The sequence below is a fragment of the Dermochelys coriacea genome, chromosome 22 (genome assembly GCF_009764565.3).
Source record: "Dermochelys coriacea isolate rDerCor1 chromosome 22, rDerCor1.pri.v4, whole genome shotgun sequence".
NCBI lineage: Eukaryota > Metazoa > Chordata > Testudines > Dermochelyidae > Dermochelys > Dermochelys coriacea.
The window spans coordinates 10970833-10991826 of NC_050089.1; the positions used below are offsets into that span (position 1 = coordinate 10970833).

Here is a 20994-nt window from a genome sequence, read left to right on the forward strand (position 1 = left end):
TGTGCCATGTATGAGCTACAGTGAATAAATGTTTCTTTTCCATCTCAAAAATCAGATTCCCCACTTTTCTGCCAAGTACCTGACCCCTTCCTAGAGACTGGCATGCTTGGAATTACTGCATTCACTTCTGGGCACCTCAGTACCAGAAAGATATGAATACTTACATAGTGCTTTCCAATTATAGATCTCAAAGACAGGGGGACTTGCCTAAGTTCACCCGGGAAGTCAGTGTCAGAGTCAGGAATAGAGTCTATATAGACTTTCAGTCTATTGTCCTGTTCATTGGATCACACTGCCTCACTAGCTGGCGAGAAGGTAAAGGGACCTTAGAGAGGATTAAGGGGCTGGGGAGATTGATTATTGGGGAATATTTTAAAGGACTAAGTGAGTATGATTCTCCACTCACCTATTTTACAACAGTATAACTACACGGTACTTAAATGGAGTTCACCAGTGTAAAACTGTTGTAATAGGGTGGAGTATCAGGCCTATATATATACATCGTTTGGCTAAAGGAGGGCTAAGGGTGGGAGAATGAGGACATCAAATCTACCATTATTTGAGGGGGAATCTGCTGCCTCCATGAAGTTCAGTGTTAGGATGTTCTAAGGTAAGGGGTTGGGCTTGCTGTACATCAGGTATACGTGATTTGACAGTGGAACAGAAACGCTTTGCATTTTTAAAGCATGTAACGTTTAAGGACCTCAAAACATTTCATTTGACACTTGTTAATTAAGCTTCATAAACTTCCCCATGAGCCAGGGAAATATTTGTGTGCAGCATCTCATGCAGTTGGGCTGTGATGGCTGACTGAGGCCTCTAGCTTCTTCCACAATACAACTAATACCTAGTCAAAACATCCTGTTCTCCTGTTCCCAGACTAAGAGAGGTGAGAGATAAAGCCTCTTCTGCCAATGGGATTCAGCTGTGGAATGAGATTGCAGAGGAGGCCAAACTAATCCAGGATCCAATCTCTTTCTGGGCACACTTGTCTAGGGCAAAGAGAAAATCCTCAAACTCAGCTAAGCATCCTGTAGATTTGAGGTGGGATTTTCAGAAGCAGGACTCAATGACAACTCCTCGCAGGAGCAGAGTTAGTCCAATGCTGAGCACTCCCCCACAGTTGTCCTTGACATGTGAAGGGCTCAGATACTGCACTGTAGAGGCAACAGAAAACCCTGAGAAAGCAAGATGGGAACATGAGGCACAGAGAGGTGAGGTGGCTTGGCCGTAGTCACACAGGCAGATCCAGCAATAGCACCCAAATCTTCTGGACTGGACTGCATGTTTGCCAAAAGGCCATTCTTCCACTCCAGTCAGATTGTGGGAAGGAAAACACTCGGAGCTGTGGACAAACAATAATTTACAGGCGCAGCTTTGCACCCTGCACAAGCCAGCATTTTAAAATTTGGAATGAAAAATAAAATGATGTCATCACTGCAGCAGCAAGCTTCCCCTCGCCCCTCCCTGTGCCGGCACCAGCCTTTTGTCAGAAAGATGCCAGTGAAGATTGTGCCAAGGTGCTTTTCACTGACCATCTGCCTGATGAGCCCACATGCTAGGACTGTTTTGATCCAGGGCCTCATCGCACACAAGCCTGCTGGTTTATGGGAATCCATTGTGCAGTTAAAACCAAGTCTATTTAGGGCTTCTTCTAAACACACTGGAGAGGGGAAAGGTGGAAGCTGCTGCAGGGAAGGAAACTGAGGGAAGCAGGGAGGAGACGCACCCGTAAGGGGAGAGGAACAGAGAGGAGGATGGGAAAGGGAGAGAAACAACAGTCCTGGAGGTGAGCAGGTTTTGATACTGAGTGATGCTGGAGGCAGCATAGCTAATATTGATGGTAAATGAAGCTTGGATTTTCAAATGAGCCAATGGGAGTTGGGCACCTAAACCCCTTATGCCTCTTTAAACTTTGTAGACTAGGGCTTTCAAGGAGATCATATCATTCTACCCAGATCTTAGTGCAGACCCTCCTGCCTTGGGCTGAGGGGAGTATATCCTAGATGTACACCCCAGCCCACAGACCATGGTTAAATCATAGTTTGGCCCTCACCGCTATCCAGTTTAACACCACATGTTAGGCTAACATGACAGTTCTTAGCTGTGGACTGGCCAAGGCCAGAAGCAGACCTCCAGACAGGGCAGGCCAATAATCTGATAGGGCACAGCTAGCTCTGGTGTTTACACACTCGACTATAGAGCTATGTAGATCAGAGCTGTCTTCACTGGGATGCAACGTAGGCACCAGGGCTGAGGCTTTCAAAGCTGTCTAGGGCAGGCAACCCATTTATATTAATGGGAATCATATGGTGAAATCTCCTCGTGGGCTTTGTAAGTCTCAGCTCGGAGTGGTAGCCATTCCCATCCCTGCTTTAACATCGGCCTGGAATTTGACTTTACGTCTCTTCTGAAATACAGCACTGCCTGCAGCATGGTGCCCCGTATGGATGTGCTAGGTATTCGCTCAGTACTGACAGATGGAAAGAGTGACTCCTCTTGAATCACAAAGATGTAAGCTCTTTCCAGCAGGGAGCATCTTTTAATGTGTTTGTACAGCACCTAGCACACCCTAGTCCTCGCTGTGCTAACATAATTATAGTAATAAATTCCGGAAGCCCCCTGGTTTTGCCTTGAAAATCTCCCATCCAGAACCCAGCTCTCTTGGCTTCCAGGCTTGAACCTTTTCACTAGATCACACTGCCTCTCAACCTAGTTCCTGAGCAGAATGCAAGTTAAGCTACGCACACCTTCACCTGCCTCATCCTTCTTTAATGAGCAGAGAGAACAGCAATAACTAATCCTGATGCAATTACTGCACTGCTGTATTTCACCGTGATAATCCTTCAGCTCTCCTGAAGGTGCATCTCAGGGGTGCAGGGCTTTCCCAGATGTGCACTCACTCATTGATCTCCTATTGGAAACATGTCAGCAGCTGTAGACAATATCTACTCCCTCCCTCACACCATTCCAAGAGGGAATTGTCTTTAAACAGCATATTCTCCTGCAGTTTGAAAACCATACCAGTTTGCCTGAGACTGTTTCTTCTGTGTTCAGTCTAGTGTTTCAGGCTACATACCGGAAACACACACACAATTAGTCCTACCTCCCTAGAGTTCAGCTTACCCTGTTAAAACTGAGTAATGAAAAAAAGATTGTATGGGACCTCCTCGTTTTATTCTAGCGGGGATCTGTCCATCACTTCTTTGTGGATAGTTTCTACACACACATTCCTTTGTTTAGGAGGATCCCGTATTATGTTGACCCGGCAGCATGTGGCACTAGAAAAGGAAATCAAAAAGGCTCTTGAACGCGAACTATACTCGGTTCAGAAAAACACAGGGGTTTGCTGACAGCCCTGCTGTGTGCCACAAAGAGAAGGCTGATTAAAATATTAAACAGCAGCCTGAATTGCAAACGCCACATCAAATATCGGTTCAGCCCATTGCAGGGATATTGCAGGGGACAGTTGTGAGATCTGGCTCCCAGATGATTATTTCAGTTTCATGGATCAAATCTGGATCCGTGGTCCGGATGAATATGCAAAGCACAGGGAATAATGCGATGCAGGCTGTTGCTTGGTTTCTATTTGCTGTTTTGCCAGTGGCACACTGTCCGATCAAGTTACTTGCCTGCTCTGTGCTTCAGTTTCTCCAACTGTAAAATGGGAATACTAGTGTTGGGTGCTGTAATGATTGCGTCATGAGCTAATGTATTTAAGGAGCAATAGAACTGCCAAATGTTGTTATTTGGTTCCTAATTAATCAGTTCCAAAACTTAAAGAATGACATCTTCAGCAGATGTAAATCAGTATAGGTCTATGGAAGTCAATGGAGCTACATTAGTTTACACCTGTTAAGGATCTGCTGCTAGCCGTTTCTCTGAAGCTTATTAACATTTCCTGATTCTACTAAATTAGGCCCGAAATCTTGTTGTTTCCTCACATTTTCAGGAAAATACCTGAAGCATATACCAGGAAATCAGCTTTTCTAATGGTCTTTCCATTCAGGACTTTTTTCTGGTACTCAGGAAATGTGACACAGAGTCCCTAGCTGACCTTGGGCAAGTCATTTATACATCATGTACACTAAGGCCTCTTTACACAACTTGCCCTTTACAGAGCAGTGTAAAGGGTCTCTAGAGCAAGTGAAATCAGGCCTTTAGCCTCTGTGCTTCATTGCCTATCTGTAAATTGGGGATAATAATATTCCTTTGGTCTCACTCTTTTTCTGTCTGTTCTGTTTAAACTGTAAGCTCTTCAGGTCAGGGACTAGTTTGTCTCACTATATCTTGTGCAGTGCCTAGCACAATGGACTCTGATTTCACCTGGGATCTCGAAGCTCTCCTGTAACATAAAAAATGAATCACAGGATGCTGCAGGATTGCATTCATAGCCTCCCGCTTTCCCTCTGCCTCCATTTCACCTCCCAGCTTCGATTTATCTATCTCCTGGGGGCCTTTCAGCTTCTAATTCCATTGTTTCTCACCTGGGAATTTCAGGCTATTATTTAATTTTCTTCCAGATTTCATCCCCCCACTGCTACCCTCTTGTCCCCTCCAAGAAGGCGTTTTACTTTTCTGTCCCTCTGTGCAAGTCAGTTTTCGTTGGCTCTCGCAGAGTCTCCCCTTGTCAAGGCATTATCCAGTGGGGAGCCTGATTATTTAGATTCCTTGGTTTTCCTCTTTTTAATATATCTCATCTGTGTCCTATAGTCTGACCCCTGCCAAAGGACCTGCCAGGACGGCTATTTCTTCCAGCCAGAAGCCCTCCCCCGGCTTCCCTTTCATCTGCATTTGCTAAGAGATCTGTACTTAAGGCAGAGAGTCAGTGAAGGGTTTAGGGCCTCAGGGTCCATTGACTGATTCTTCCTATCACCTGAGAAAAGGCAATGGCAGGGGGCAATGGTGGGGGAAGGTAGCAGAGCCTGGCTGTGGAATGGAAACAGTTTAATCTCCTGAGCAATCCTTTGCCTTTATTTGACAAATCAGTACTGAGCTTTATTTATTTATTTTTTTAAGCAACATAACTACCGAGGGCCAGATTCTGCTTTCTGATCCTCCTCTGCAGCTCCCATTGAAGTAAACGGGAGCTGGCCCTGAAGAGGTAAAGGCCACCTTCTAGCCTACTTTATTTTAATCATCATAAAAGACCAGAATGCAGAACTATAAATGCAGTGCCCGCTAGATATGGACACTAGCTGCACATTTTGGAATCAAGTTAATGGGAGTGGTCTGCTCCCTGGAATCTGATCTGGTCCATTCGCAGAATTTGGATCTTAGTCAAAGCCTGAAGTCTGAGAATGTTTGGGTCTGGGGTTTTGGCTCAGAATCTATCATTATTTATTCTTTGAATTGCTGTAGCTTCTAGGAGCGCCCTGTCACGGACCAGCACCCCATTGCTCTAGGCAATTACTAGGAACTACACACACAGAACAAAAAGCCAGTCCCTGCCCCAAGAGTTTACAATCCATATAAGGTCTGTCTCTAATGTCTCTAATGCACACTAGAACCGTGAGTGATTGCCTCTCTACCCTGATATCCAAAGGCTTGGAGGTTTGTGCAGTTGAACACTGCAAGAAATGAATGCTGAGGTATTTCAGTGTAATTCACTGCCATGGAAGCCCAAATGCAGCAACACTGTGAAGATGATGATAACACCTAGCTCTTGTACAGTGCTTTTCAGCAGTTCAGCTCCAAATGTGTTGCAAAGGAGGTCACTTTCAGTACCTCTGTTTCAGAGATAGGAAAGTGGAGGCACAGAGAGGTGGCATGACTGGCCCAGGGTCACCCAGAAGACCAGTGCCACAGCTGGGAATAGAACCCTGGTCTGCTGAGTCCCCCTCTGGTGTGCTAGCTACTAGGTCATGCTGCCTTTGCTAGAAGGCCTAAGTAGCAAATCACAACCACTGGGTGACTGTTTCATTGCCATCTGTTCACCCTAATGTGCTACTAACAACAAACCAAGTCACAACTGTAACACCTAAGGGACCAAACTGATTCAAATAGCTTTTGCACTTTGGCGAGTTCCAACATTCAAGGGAAGTGGGCGATCCAGAACTTGAAACCTTTTATATTTGAACTGGTGCGATTTTCCTGAAATTCATCAAGGTTTGCTCCGCTTTCAAAGGACGCCCTGGACCCCGATGTGGAAGGCTGACACAAGCCGCAATACTAGAGGCACGATGATCATGTGATGGAGAGCCATATGCACAGCCTGGGATCCTAGGCAATCACCTACCATATGGAGAACAGAAACATGTTTTTCCTAGCTCTTCGCCAGGGATTTGTTCGTTAAATTCCTAGAAAAGGAGGAGACCCACCGACATCTCAAAGCTCTGAATCCAAAGTAAATAACATGCTGCAGTAATATATTTAGCAAATGATAATAGGGATCGTAGAAAAACAGAGAGAGGAGGGGGGAAAAATACATCTCCTGGCTGGGAAGTTATTTCAAGTTTATAGCCAGAGGATTGGCCATAGTGATTAGCACAGTATAAATGCCTAGATAGACTGGGTCAGGGGAAGGTCTTTAACACAGATGATGACTCTGCCATTGATTCAGGTCTTCAGCTGGTGTAAATGGTTGCTTCATGGAAATCCACCAGTGGAGGGTCTGTCTCTTTAAATCCCTTGTGAAGGCCTTCAAAGCCCTACATAACTCCACACTGCCCAACTTATCCAAGCTGGGCTTATTGCACAGCTGCTTCTTCACATTGGCCTTAACCTTTCTGGCTGAGATTCTGAGCTGCACGTTCTTGGAGAAAAGAACCGAATGGTGGAGCCCAGGAGGACAGGCAAAAGGTGCTTGAAGTTACCTTTGTGCCCACCTTCCTGGGTTGCTACGGGTGCCTGTGAAGACTCTGATGTAAAATAGAGGTGCCAGAAGCTGCTCAATTTCATGGGAGACCTCCTTGGGGGCTGCTTATGGGTTGCTCAGTAGCCCACAGCAGCAGCGAGTACCCATAGCAGGAGTACATTACAGGAGACTTTCCTCTCACCCACAGTATGCTCTTCTGCTAGGGTACATCCGGGGGTAAGCATAGAGCTGTTGGGGAGTTCTCCCCCGGACAGCTATGCTACAGGTGCCATAGCAGGAGGGAGAGTTTCTCCATTGTGTCTGTATCCCCCTCGGTAAAATGGTGTCAGTAATACCGGCCTCACGGGAGGGTTGCATGGATGAAGGTGTTTGATGCATGCGTGGGTGTTCTGAATCTGTGGAGCATACTGTTGGTGCTAAGGCTTATTAGTAACAACTGTGGATTGTTGGAGGCTTGGTTTGTTGTGGTGGTGGTGGTGGTGTTGGTTTTTAACCACATGCTGCAGAGAGCTGCTGCCTTCGGAATCAGTCACAACTGACCTAGTAATTGGCACAACTTGTCAGACGCAGTCCCATCCGTCACACGGCACAACGTGACACGTCAGCTGGGGAAATTCAAAAGAAGCCGTTTTCTGTCTGCTTAGATTTACCAATAAAAAGATGGAAAGACTTTGAAAACACAGCATTCAATCTTTCTATTTCTCTATGAAAGTCTCTTTGAAAACATGAAGGGACAATTTATCAGTGAAGAACATTGGGCCAAGAGTACAATGAAAACAATATTTTCCTCACGGGCACCATTTTTGATTGTTTGTTTTGTTTTATTTGGTTTTTTTCCCTAAAATGTTTGGGTGAATTTAGCCCCCAATCTAGCAAAGCACTTGTCTTTTAGCACAGGCTAAATTTGAAGCATTAACATAGTCCCATTGACTTCAACAGGGATAATTGTTAAGAACTGATATGAAGAGCCACTAGAGGAAGCCTTTTGAAGTGCCCGACAAATTGCATTGGTCCTACAAAACCTGGGAACTATGCTACATGTTCTTGAGTGCCTTCTGCTGGCACCTTATCTATTAAATAACTATTTGCCTATAGGCAGCTACAGAACACTCCTGTAGCACTAATTACACGCTTAAGTGCATGGAACTTTATTGGATCAGGACCTGGGTGCTGATGAATGGTATCAGCCTGATAGTCCTGGGGACTGTCACCCACTGCAGAGGAACAGTAAGGGCCCAGAAGTGCAAGCTTCCCCCGTGGTGCCTTGCCGCTGTGTATCAACCAGTCGGGTTGCCTTGACCACACCCATCCTTAATTTGTCTTCTGAGACTGTAAAGAATGTTAGGTCACAAGTAAAAATAGATTTGATGGTCTCGTCTCGATTTCTTCTAAGAGTTGCCCCAGAACATAAAAGAACCATAACTGATTGCACATGAAAAACCCCAAATTTCAGATGTTGAGGATGCAAAGAACCTACATGCCACTGACACACGTACATTAATTACTCTCTTTTTCTGTCCCTTACAGAGCTTAGCACATGAATCATAGACTTTAAGGTCAGAAGGGTCCATTATGATCGTCTAGTCTGACCTCCTGCACAACGCAGGCCACAGAATCTCACCCACCCACTCCTGTAACAAACCCCTAACTTATGTCTGAGCTATTGAAGTCCTCAAATTGTGGTTTAAAGACTTCAAGGTGCAGAGAATCCTCCAGCAAGAGACCCCTGCCCCACGCTGCAGAGGAAGGTGAAAACCCCCCAGGGCCTCTGCCAATCTGCCCTAGAGGAAAATTCCTTCCCGACCCCAAATATGGCAATCAGCTAAACCCTGAGTATATGAGCAAGACTCACAAGCCAGACACTCAGGAAAGAATTCTCTGTAGTAACTCAGATCCCCCCGCATCTAACATCCCATCACAGGCCATTGGGCATCTTTACCGCTAATAGTCAAAGATCAATTAATTGCCAAAATTAGGCTATCCCATCATACCATCCTCTCCATAAACTTATCAAGCTTAGTCTTGAAGCCAAATATGGCTTTTGCCCCCACTGTTCCCCTTGGAAGGTTGCTCCAGAACTTCACTCCTCTGATGGTTAGAAACCTTCGTCTAATTTCAAGTCTAAACTTCCTGATGGCCAGTTTATATCCATTTGTTCTTGTGTCCAATTCTCAATTGACCTCAAGCACTACCATAATAAACAGGATCAATAATAAATAACACACTATCATCTGGGACTAGAATAGGGGTGGGCAAACTTTTTGGCCTGAGGGCCACATCTGGGTATGGAAATTGTACAGCGGGCCATGAATGCTCACGAAATTGGCAGGAGGGGATGAGGGCTCTGGCTGAGGGTGCAGGCTCTGGGATGGGGCTTGAAATGAGGAGTTGAGGGTGCAGGAGGGGACTCCGGGCTGAGTCGGGGTTGGGGTGTGGGAGGGGGAGAGCTCCGCCTGGAGGTGTGGGCTCTGGTGGGGCTGGGGATGAGGGATTTGGGGTGTAGGAGGGTGCTCTAGGTTGGGACTAAGGGCGGAGGGTGGGAGGGGGCTCTGAGCTGGGGCAGGGGGATGGGGTGCAGGAGAGGGATCAAGGGTGTAGCCTATGCACAGGTGCAGCCAGGCGGCTCTGCACGCTGCCCCATCTGCAGGTGCCACCCCTGCAGCTCCCAATTGCCACAGTTCCCAGACAATGGGAGCTGTGGGGGTGGCCCTTGAGGCAGGGCAGTGCATAGAGCCTCCTAGATGCCCCAAAACATAGGAGCCAGAGGAGGGACACGCTGCTATTTCCGGGAGCCTCAGCACGCACGTGCAGAATAGCCTCCGACTCCGTTCCCCGGCTGGAGGGTGGGAGCAGAACAAGCCCCAGACCCCGCTCCCCAGCAGGAGTCAGATTAAACTGGCTAGAGGGCTGGATGTGGCCCACGAGCCATAGTTTGCCCACCCCTGGACTAGAACCTTGATAGGAGTATCCAAAAATACAGGCCCCTACCATGTGAGCTAAATGAGATCCCCCTGAGTAGAAGTAATAGTAGGTTTGTTATGTTCTAGATGAGCAAGCCACTCATGGGCAATAACTTCACATACAAAGCCAGTTTATTAAAAGGTATATTGGCAGAGTTGTGTTATGCTGAGATCTGCCAGGGTGCTATACATGCTCACTTTCAGCACCATTTCTCCCCCCACTCCTTATTTCTGCATTGATATTTTCAAGATATGAGGCTATGTGTAGTTAGAGAACATCAGACAGACCATAGGGTGTTACCTCTAAAATCTCATAAATAATTTCATCCTCTCGAGGCCCAGGTTGTTCTAAACTGCTGAAGGTAACACAATGGTGTAGCTAATTCAGGCTAAGTGGACGTTTGTTCAGATAATAAATACATTGCAACTATAAATTCCTCCCCCCTGTTAAAGTGCAGTTGTATTACTCCAGCTATATTATCATTTTTTTAAACATTTGGTTCTGAGACTAAAACAGTTCTATCATATGGTTTTAAGTAATGCTTCCCAAAACCAAATACTCAATCCAACCAGTAGCTCGGGAAATAAAGATATGACATCTGGATCAGAAGTGCAATACTATTTAATTTCCTCCTGGTTTAAAGACTCTCTTAACGTTAAGTCTGGCTTTGACAAATGCCATCCCACCCCACTTATATCCATTCAAACACTGAGACAAATGTCATTTTCCTGGCTCTCTGCTTCAACCATGTCATACCATGGCCCTCTTTGTGGCCCTCTATTAGCTCCCCCTTCCCCACTGCATGAAATATAAACAAGGTGTCTTCATTTCCCCACCGGATGGGTCTCTCTTAGGCTACTGAGACATCAGCTCCTTCCTTGCGCTGCCAACAATGCCAGTCCTGTTTGCTCGTTTGTCACATTTCCCAATTTCCTTCAAGTCCCTCATAAAAACCCATCTCTTATGTGTTGCCTATAAAAAAAACTCAACAGTGGACAGGTATCTGGTGTGCTGTGACCGCTGCTTATTACACTGATCATCCCATTGCTGCTTTGTGCTTCTGAGTCTGTTTTTCCATCCACCTGTTGTCTTTCCTCTTATACTTGGGTTGTAAACTCTTTGGGACTGGACCCATCTTTTTGTTATGTGTTTGTACAAAGCACCTACCACCAGGGGGCTGGAGCAGCAGTACAAATAAAAATAATCGTAGAAACACAGACCTGGAAGGGACCTCAAGAGGTCATCTAGTCCAGCCTCCTGCGCTGAGACAGGACCCAGTAAACCTAGAACGTCCCTGGCAGGTGTTTGTTCAACCAATTCTTCACAACTTCCAATGATGGCAACTGTACAACCTCCCTTGTAAGCCTGTTCCAGAGCTTAACTACCCTTATAATTAAAAAGCTTTTTCTAACATTTAACCCAAATCTATCTTGGTGCAGATGAACCCCATTTCTCCTTGTCCAACCATCCTCTTTATAACAGCCTTTAACGTATTTGAAAGCTATCAGGTCTCCCCTCAGTCTTTGCTTCTGAAGACTCAACATGCCCAGACTTTTTAAACTTTCCTCATATGTGAGGCTTTCTAAAGCTTTTATCGTTTTTACTGCTCTCCTCTGGACTTCAGTTTGTCCATATCTTTCTTAAAATAATAATTTGGGGGGAGAGGCCACAGTGGATGAAAAAAAGGGGCCAGATCTTCAGCTGGCATAAACTGGTGGTACTCCATTGAGTTTGATGGAGCTGTGCAGATTTACTCCAGGTGAGCATTTGGCCCATATTAGTTAGATGTTGTTAATTGTTTTCTAATATAAGCGAGATATGTTTTGAAGTTCAGAATGCTTTATCTCTTTTGAAAAAGCAAGAAATAAGACACAATACAGCCATTATACATAATGCATGAGACAAAAACAAAAAGAGACAAACAAAACAAAAGTAAGATCAAATACATATAATTCTCAGAAGTACAGTGCAACACTCCGTTTGTACACTGCTCCTAGTGGTCACAACAGCTTGGACTTGTCTAACACCTTTCAATCCAGGATCTCAAAGCTTTTTTTTTTTTACACAAAAAACCCAAATCCATAAGCCTCACAACTCCTGTTTGACATGAGGGGACAATATGATCACTTGCCTCACTAGTGAGATGCAGTTACATCTGGGGTGGAACACAGCAGCTGTTTAATGGTGCACAGCAATATCGTGTTTCAGACAGGAGCTGAAGAAGCTTACTGTGGCCAATTATAGGCAGAATAGAAGTCCCTGAAATTGGAATATGCTCAGGACACTGAGATTACTATCCTACCTCTTCTGAAAAGTGCCATGATATCTTAAATGGCCACAAGTGATCGCAACCAAACCACAATAATCAACTAGATGTATTGGATGGGATGATATATGTTGGCAAGTAAGACTGTCTAACCTACATGAGTTTAATAATGGATGCAAGGTACCAATCTACAACTTTCCTACACGTTCAATGCTCCTTGGAACGCTGTATGCCAGTTTTAGTGCGGTCTAGTTGGTGGGGCACAGGACTGGGCCTCAGGGGACATGGGTTTTCTCCCCAGCTTTGCCACTGCCTGGCTGTGTTAACTTTGGGTCTTTCTGTGTGTCAGTTTCCCTGAATATGGCTCATGATCATGACATAGTAAAGCTCCAGGTAACCATCCGCTTGAAAGGGCTATAATATATGGGTGTGAGCATCATCAAGATAAGTCCTGGGACAGCTTACAATGATATGAATGCTTCCAACACAATCTAGAGTGAAAGAATGAGCCTGACCCTCAGCTGGTGCAAACTGACCTGATTCCGTTGACTTTCATGGATCTAGCCCATAATATAGACATTTGTGTTGAACTGCATCCTGTGTGTTTGACTGTATGTAGATCGAACTGTAAACCTTACATTGAAAATTCATTTGCAAAACCCCCACCATCGATAAGCAGCTGAACAATCTCCAGCAAAATAATGGAGGTTTCAACAGTATTCAGGTCTGTGTTTTAACCTTTGCATTACTTCTTCCATCTTTATTCCTCAGCTATGTGATATTCCCCTCCGCACAGACACACATTCACTCCCTCTCAATTTTATTGGAAAAGGGCTTAGGAGTCTTACCTTTGTTTCAAGACCTCCTACAAGAAACAGGAAGGGAAAACATGAAAGATCTGTTTCCTTTCAATTGGGGTGGGGGAACTAGTTTTTTTTCTATAGTGAAAGGACCGTTTTGAGAAGCCCTAAATACTTTTGAATGGAATACATTGAAGTAATAGACACAAGGTTTTAATTTACAGTTCTGGGTCTCTTGTCCCCCCGCATATGAATCCTATAAGTGAGACGTGTTGCTACAATGATTCCCACCGGGAGAGTCTGGACCTAGAGTAAGAACAGCTGTAGAGCTACAGTCCACCAAAGTCGGCTTCTGAAACAGATATGAATTATTGGTTCAGTCAGATAAATATGGCTTTGCCTTTCCCCCCACAGGCAACCACATATGGCAGTTGGAAAGAATTAAAACCTTTACCCCTGACCAGGTCTGGTTAAATAATGGCTCTTTTTTATATATACTTTCCCCCGCTCTCCATTTCCTCCCATTCATTCTTTCAATTTTCCTTTCATGATTTCTTTGGCACCAGTATCCAAAATGCCACGTATTCAAGGTGACCTTGTCATTTTACAATGTCATCTGTTGGGTCAAGGGCACAGGATAAATCAGTTACATGCAAAGACATTTCTCTCACTCACTCTCTCTCACACACACTCACACACTCTCTCTTTCTCACTCACACACGCGTGCACACACACACGCACACACACACTCTCTCTGCTACTCTGCAGTAACTGAGAGCTCCCATGAAGTCCAGAAGAGCACTATATATTTTTACTATCTATCTGGCTCAATTTCAGTTGATTTGTTCTCCCTAAGAGGGAGGATGGTCGGCCCTGGGATGAAGGCGCTGGACTGAGAATCAAGAGACGAGGGATCGACTGCTGGCTCTGCCACAGATGCCTTGTGTGACTTTGCACCAGATCTTCAAACACTGCTGAGCACCCAGCCACTCTCATTTATCTCAATAGGAGTTGCTGGGTATCATGCTGTGTAGCCAACCTGGCCCCAGGTCTCGTCGCTGAGCACTTTTGAAAATCTGTCATTTAAGCTCTTTGTCCTTTGTTTTCTTTATCTATAAAAAAAGGAATAATTCAACCAGGGTCAAATTAGATTGTAAACTGCTTGGGGCAGAGACCATCTTTTTGTTCTGTCTTTGTACAGCGCCCAGCATAGTGGGGTCCTGGTCTGTGACTGTGGTTTCTTAGGTACGAGTACAATATAAATACACCTCTACCCCGATATAACGTGACCCGATACAAAACGAATTCAGCTAGAATGCGGTAAAGCAGCGCTGGGGGGGGGCGGGCTGTGCGCTCCGGTGGGTCAGCGTGTCTGGCCCCCATATGCGGCTCTGAGCGGCCTGTTACGGGTGCCAGTCTGGGGTCAAGGGGTTGGATAAGGGGCAGAGGGTCTTGGGGGGCAGTCAGAGGACCGGGGTTGTGGGGATGGGATGGTTCGCAGGTTCTGGGGGCAGGGCAGTCGGGGTGGGGAACGGGGGCGTTGGATAGGGCTTGGGAGTCCTGGGGGCCTTTCAGGGGGTGGGGGGATGGATAGGGGGCGGGGCAGTTGGGCCAGGGAGCAGGGGGGTTTGGTAGGGGGTGGGGTCCTGGGGGTGATTAGGGACGGGGGGTCTCTGGAGGGGGCGGTCAGGGGACAAGGAGCAGGGGGGCTTAGATAGGGGGTGGGGTCTTGGGAGGGGTGGTTGGGGCGGGGGTCTCTGGAGGGGGTAGTCAGGGGACATGGAGCAGGGGGCGTTGGATGGGTTGAGGGTTCTGAGGAGTCAGTCGGGGGCGGGAAGTGACTACTAATAACGGAAATGCTCGAGGCCAAAGCAAGTTCGATATAACGCGGTTTCACCTATAACGCGGTAAGATGTTTGGGCTCCCGAGGTCCGCGTTATATCCGGGTAGAGGTGTAATAACAAAGACACAGGCATTCTAGGCCTGTGCCTAGAGCCGCAGTTTCGGAGCTTAAGTGATTTTATATGAATCCCAGTTTCCACTTAAGAGCCATGGAGCAGATGGGAGTCATAGATTCCAAGGCCAGAAGGCACCAGTGTGGTTATCGCAAAAAGAAGAGGAGTACTTGTGGCACCTTAGAGACTAACAAATTTATTAGAGCATAAGCTTTCGTGAGCTACCGCTCACTTCATCAGATGCATCTGGTGGAAAAAACAGAGGGGAGATTCTGTTTTTTCCACCAAATGCATCTGATGAAGTGAGCTGTAGCTCACGAAAGCTTATGCTCTAATAAATTTGTTAGTCTCTAAGGTGCCACAAGTACTTCTTTTCTTTTTTGCGAATACAGACTAACACGGCTGCTACTCTGAAACCTGTCATTAGTGTGGTTATCTAGTCTGATCTCCTATATATCGCAGGACAGAAGATTCCCCTGAATCAATTCCTGTTTGAACTAGAGTAGACGGGGTGCGCTTGGGGCAGGGGGCAGAATCCTGTCCAGGGCTGCTGGCCCCCATGCTCAACTCCTTCCCCTCCCTCCCAGCGCCTCCTGCACACCTGGGAACAGCTATTCAGCCCTGTGTAGGAGGTGCTGGGAGGGAGGGAGGGGGAGGAGGAGGTGGAATCATGTTTCATGCCTCCCCACTGAGACATACAGCACCAGGGTAAAGGTGGCTTTTTGCTACCTCTGCAGTTCACTGCCTGCATTCTGGGCAGCTGCAGGGTCCAGGAGGGACCCGAGCACACATTAGAATGGCCTAGGAGGTTGCTCTAATTTTCAGCAACCTATGTACAAAGCTTTGTCGTGCTGAGTGCTACAAGCATCCTCTCTCCCACCCGCAGCATGTCCCCTATGCCAGGGCCCGTTTATGTCAGCCCTATGCTGCTCCTGAATACGAGGAATTTTTTCCTGCCCCTTTGCAGCTCCTTCGTGGTTCCTACACACCGCTGGAGCAGTGTATAGGGGTCAAAACCAACCCTTTGGAATCCAGGACTGCAGATTCAGAGCAGCGTCTTATAGGGAGATACTCAGCATCATGATTAAGAAATACATTGGTTTGTTTTTTCTGGGATCGCTGGGGTTTCCCCCTCATTCTAACCCTGGTTCATTCCCTCAGGCTTGCAAACTTGGCAAAGTTGTCCAGCAGCCAAACTGTATGCTAGGTTTTAACCCAGTTCTCCTAAAACTACTTTGTGGCTTTTAAAAATCTGGAATTAAGAAACCTGTAACTTGCTGCTTTATCTCATTATCTCCTGTTTTGCATTTTAATGTGCCTGTTCTAAAAAAGACCTCATTGATATTCTGGTTCGGCATGTGTTTGTTTTTGTCTCCTGGGAAAATTTGCTACAGATATTACTAAGTCAAAAACACACACAGCAGAGCTCCTTGCATATTTTTCTCCTTTTTTCTTCCTCTTTTGAAGATGTTCTTTTATTCACTCTCTTAAGAAAAAGGAACTGATACTGCTAACTTTTGAGACAGTCCAGATCACACTAGGCAAATTATTTCCCCCCGATATGTTTGTCTATGGATCTATGATGGTATCAAACTCCCATGCCCTCCTGCACAGGGACCCTGAGGTGGAGTATTCTCCAAGGATGGCGGAAGGTGAGTGGCACTGACCACAGAGGGGGCATGGCTGGAGGATGAGCAGAACCAGCAGAGTCCCCTCAGCTACCTTCAGTGTTCGAGCGCCTATGGAGAGGATTTAAAGTTGTTGGAAATTCAAGGGCAGATGATATTGTCCCCCGTCCTTTCCATATGAATCAGACCCTAATTTCCTAAGATCTGCAAAATGATTTGAGTATAGCAGTCCCTTATGTTCTAAACTCACTAACTCGTGTAGTAAACCTATGACATTGAAACTGCAGTCCATGCTTAAGATCAGAGAAGCTTGAAATTTGGCTACCCTCTATGTGGTCTCTTCTGCCCCTCAGGCACAGTTCTCATTACCAGTGGGGAGTTAATTGTAGGAATGAAGGAGAGAATAAGCTGATGGTATCCTAGGCATCCAAACAGCAGAATGTTATGATATTATTAAGGGAGATGAGTCTGAACACACTTGAGATACGGGAAAGTTCAGATCTTGCTCAAGTCCATGTCTAATCCTTAAACGGTTCCTAGAGCCTGGTGTCTTCTTATGTATGCTGTATCCATGCCACTCTGTCCAGTGATCCTCTGAGATCTCATAATAGGGGCAAGGTCAACACATGGACAGGAGACCTTCAAGGAACACAGCAGCAGCTACCAATGGTACTGGTGACTTCGTGCTGTAGATGGCATTCTTCCCATGCAATCAATTCAGAACTCAGTGCTCAAGCAAATGCTAGGGAGCAGTTGTGCTGCTAGAGATCTCTCTCTTTCAGTTAAGGTATAAAATCATCTTCATGCCCACATAGAGCCTTTGAGGAGCCCCAGGGCACTTTTCTCAAGGTTGTTAAACATTATGGTCCTGGCATGTTTCCATTGTGTCAGTATAACTGCCTGTGGTTAACAGTGACCAGCTGACTTGGCTTTTAAACACAATTGTTTTTGTCTACACTCACTGCTCAGTCATGTTTATCATCAAGATAGTTCACATGTGTTTATAACATGATGCGGTTTCCCAGAGTGGATTAGTTCTAAGGGGCTGATCCAACACCCTTTGGAATAAATGGAAAGTCTCCCATTGCATTTTGCTATGGAAGAGATCATGTTAAAAAATACTGCATTATCAGATCAAACTAGGATTGGCTAGTCAATACACTAGAGGCATTACATCACTGGCTGTTTGTGAAGTCATAGTCTTGTACAAATGAACCCTTTCACAGGTTAATAAAGGTACCTTTAACAAAAAAGTATTTTCAATAGTCCTGTGTCTTAAAACAACCTTCACTACTCAGTTCAAAGGCAATGGAGTATGTGGAATCCTTGATTATTGCTTCCTGCTTTTTGACATGGTTTTGTATTTGCTGTATTTTATATACATGACTAAATAACCAGGTTCTGAATAAATTCTCTTCAGGCATTGAATCTTGGCAGCTTGTTTACTTGTACTGGACAGGGGATGATGCATGTCCTGCCATGATGCAGGGATCTGATGGACTAGATCTCCCACTAGACTTTCCAATCCAAAGGACTCGATTTAACGTATTGTGTTGCTAAATTCTAACTTGAGTAATTGCATTCTAGCTCTTCAGTGGCCTGATCCAAATGCCATTGAAGTCAATATTAAAAAATGACAAGACTGACTTTAGATGAGTCCCTAAATGAGTCTCACAGTTTCTGTCGGATGTTGTATTCCTCTTCACTTCCTGTCCTAAACTAGGTTTGAGTGGTGGTGTGAACCATTAGACAGCTATTGCGTTTCACCCTAGAGTTTTCTGCATTGCAGTGGTGGATAAAATGAAAGAGTACAAATATTTTTATCAGTCTGCATTTGTAAAGTGTCTTGGGTGCCATAGAATGGTGAGGGATTAGATATTAATATTTATGGCAAACCTGCAATGAAGCATTTTTCAATTTCTCTCCATTTCATGAGCATAATTCAGAAATGTAGGAGAGTCACCTTGGATTTATCATGTAGATTTTGAGCTCTCACGGCCAGGGACTGTCCTTTGTTAAATGTCTGTACAGTGCCTGGCACAATGGGGCTCTGATCCTGGATTGGGGTTCCTAGGCACTAAATAATAATGACTTGATTCTGCACTATTAAAGTAATTGGGAGTTTTGCCATTGGCATCAATGAATGATTAGAACAGGACAGCTCATTTCTTCTAAGTTCTGAACAGCTTTTTGGAGTTGAAGGAACTCAGCAGACAGGAAGGGATGGTCCAGTAGTTGAGCGGTGGGACCCTGGAGACTTAGATTCACATCCCTTCTCTGCCGCAGACTTCCTGTGTGACCTTGGGCAAGTCATTGAGTCTCTCTGTGCCTCAGGTCCCCATCTGTAGAATCGGGATAATAGCACTCTCCTACTTCACAGCGGTGTTGTGAGGATTCAAGATTGTGCGGCACTCGGATACTATGGTCATGGGGGCCATATAAGCACTTCAAATAGGCTCAGCACCTTTCCAGACCAAACTCCAAACCTGTATGTGAGTTTTCAGATGACTTCAGCAATAGGTCACACTTCCGCCAGCCAGTTCAACACTTCACCATGGGTCCTACGTGCCAGGAGCCATTTTAACTCAGGGTTTTACTGTTGGTATTTCTTCCACTTAGTCATTAATATAGCACAAGTGTCTGTATTTCTTAAGTGAAAACAAAAGCACCTTTAAAATGCTTTTAAATATGCTAAACTTTTGTACACTCTCGTTCTTATTACCTTGACCTTTTCCACATTATTTATAGGCTGATTTTTCTGAGCAGCCCTCTTTTCCCTTTATGTTATGGTGCTGAAACACCAAAGTCTCCTGTCCAACTTGCAGTAACTCCGAGCGGCTTGCAGGCTAAGAGTGTGGTAGGGCAGTAGTTGCTCTGCAGCCAGATGCTCCAGTGAGCAAACATTTCTTCAGATCCCTGCAATTTACCCTATAGTACTAGAGGCTGCCACTGACTGTCCAGAGGGTTCCCAAGAGCACCGCAGCCATGCACTTTATTGACTTTAAAAAGGACCGAGGTGAAGTAACCCTTCTTTATTTTTTTTTCCCTAATACCCTGTGGTGCCGAACTGAAACTGCAGCCAGCTTCTATTTTCAGAGGCCTTGGTAAGAGAATGTTTTTATCTGGGGATACAATGACTGTCGCCCTGTAGCCTGCAGTTCCCATGCTGGTGCTGCCAGGACCCATGAATGCTTGCTTTATGAGTTGCTCTTGCAGGTGTTCAGGGGGCATGTAATCACTAATGAATAGTAGAGAGACACAGAAACTCTAGGCAGGCTCTGGCACGGAGAGCTAGGCCAGGCTTTTATAATTCTGTGAGAAAAAATTACAGTGCCTTCCCTCTGCTTCTTTGCATACTTTACTGCCCAGAGCTCTGCCTGGGCTGGCTAGCTACTGGCTTCCTTTATATGGACTCTGGTGGAAATGCTGCCATAGAATTCAATGTGCTCTTCTTCTTGGGGAGTAACTGCAGAAATCTTGCAGGCCTTGCTCAGGCAAAACTCCTATTAAAGTCAACAGGAGATTTGCATGAGGCAGGTCTGCAGGATTTGGCTCATAACTGGGTCTCGTGTTTAATCCATTTCGTTCTGCTTGCCCCAGGTTTATGAATAAAACAGGTCAATAACGGTGCATGCAGAACAAATAAACTAGTCCATATGTGTTAGGGTGTTTATATTACAGCAAGACTGGTAGCACCCCCTAGTATTAAGGTTGCCCTGTAAAGCATAAAGACTGTAAATGAACTGTAAAAACTTTAGCACAATGCATATGTGCAAAGGAGCCAAATTCAGGTCGAACAGACAAGCTCAATTCTGGCATTTCCTAACTTTGGAGTGCTTGATTTTGTAATCTTAAAAATGATTTTTAAAGTGGGAGGGAAGGTTGTGTGTGTAATCTATTTATAATTGAAAACAAAGGAGAAACAGTCCTCTTTTTGCAAGCCTGTTAGTTTAAATGTTCCAATACTGAGGTTCAGCATGACAGCAACGAAAATCAATCTAGTTTCCAGCCACTAGAGCTGAAGTCTTTTGGCTTCTGTAACATGAAGTGATCCAAGCCCTTGCCAAAGTCTTTTGCTCATGGGACAGATTAAAGGTGACAGGGCTGATTTTTAGAAGTGCTGATTACCCACAATTCCCCTGGGACTCAATGAGAGCTGCAGGTCCTTAGCATCTCTGAAAATCAGTCCCAAAACTTTAAGGGCTTGATCCAGCTACCTTCCAAGATAATGGTGGTTGGATTAGCGCTTGGAAAGGTTCTTTTGAAATTCATTTTTTACACTTACACACAGAGGAAGAAACGATATGACCCTAAAATTAAGGTGACTTGAATGACTGTGTGATAGGTTAGCATTTGAGTATAAAACAACATATCTCCAAGCATAAATGAAAAGTGTTACGTGATAAAATTGAGGAATGCACCAGCATTCAGTATTTTTTTTGTGCATTTCCATTTTTCACTGGCTTTTTTAACACATCAGGAAGTCATGCCATGAGAAAAACCAGATCTCATATTATTTTGGCCCCCAGAGCCTTTAAAAATACTTGTGAATAATGGAAAGACAGGT

General features: G+C 45.2%; 1 long non-coding RNA gene across 1 annotated transcript in view; it reads left to right on the plus strand.

The window, feature by feature from the left end:
- The window catches only part of LOC119846599, a 204894-nt gene that overhangs the window by 100983 nt on the left and 82917 nt on the right, over positions 1 to 20994 (plus strand). The gene's annotated exons all lie outside the window — the stretch shown is intronic.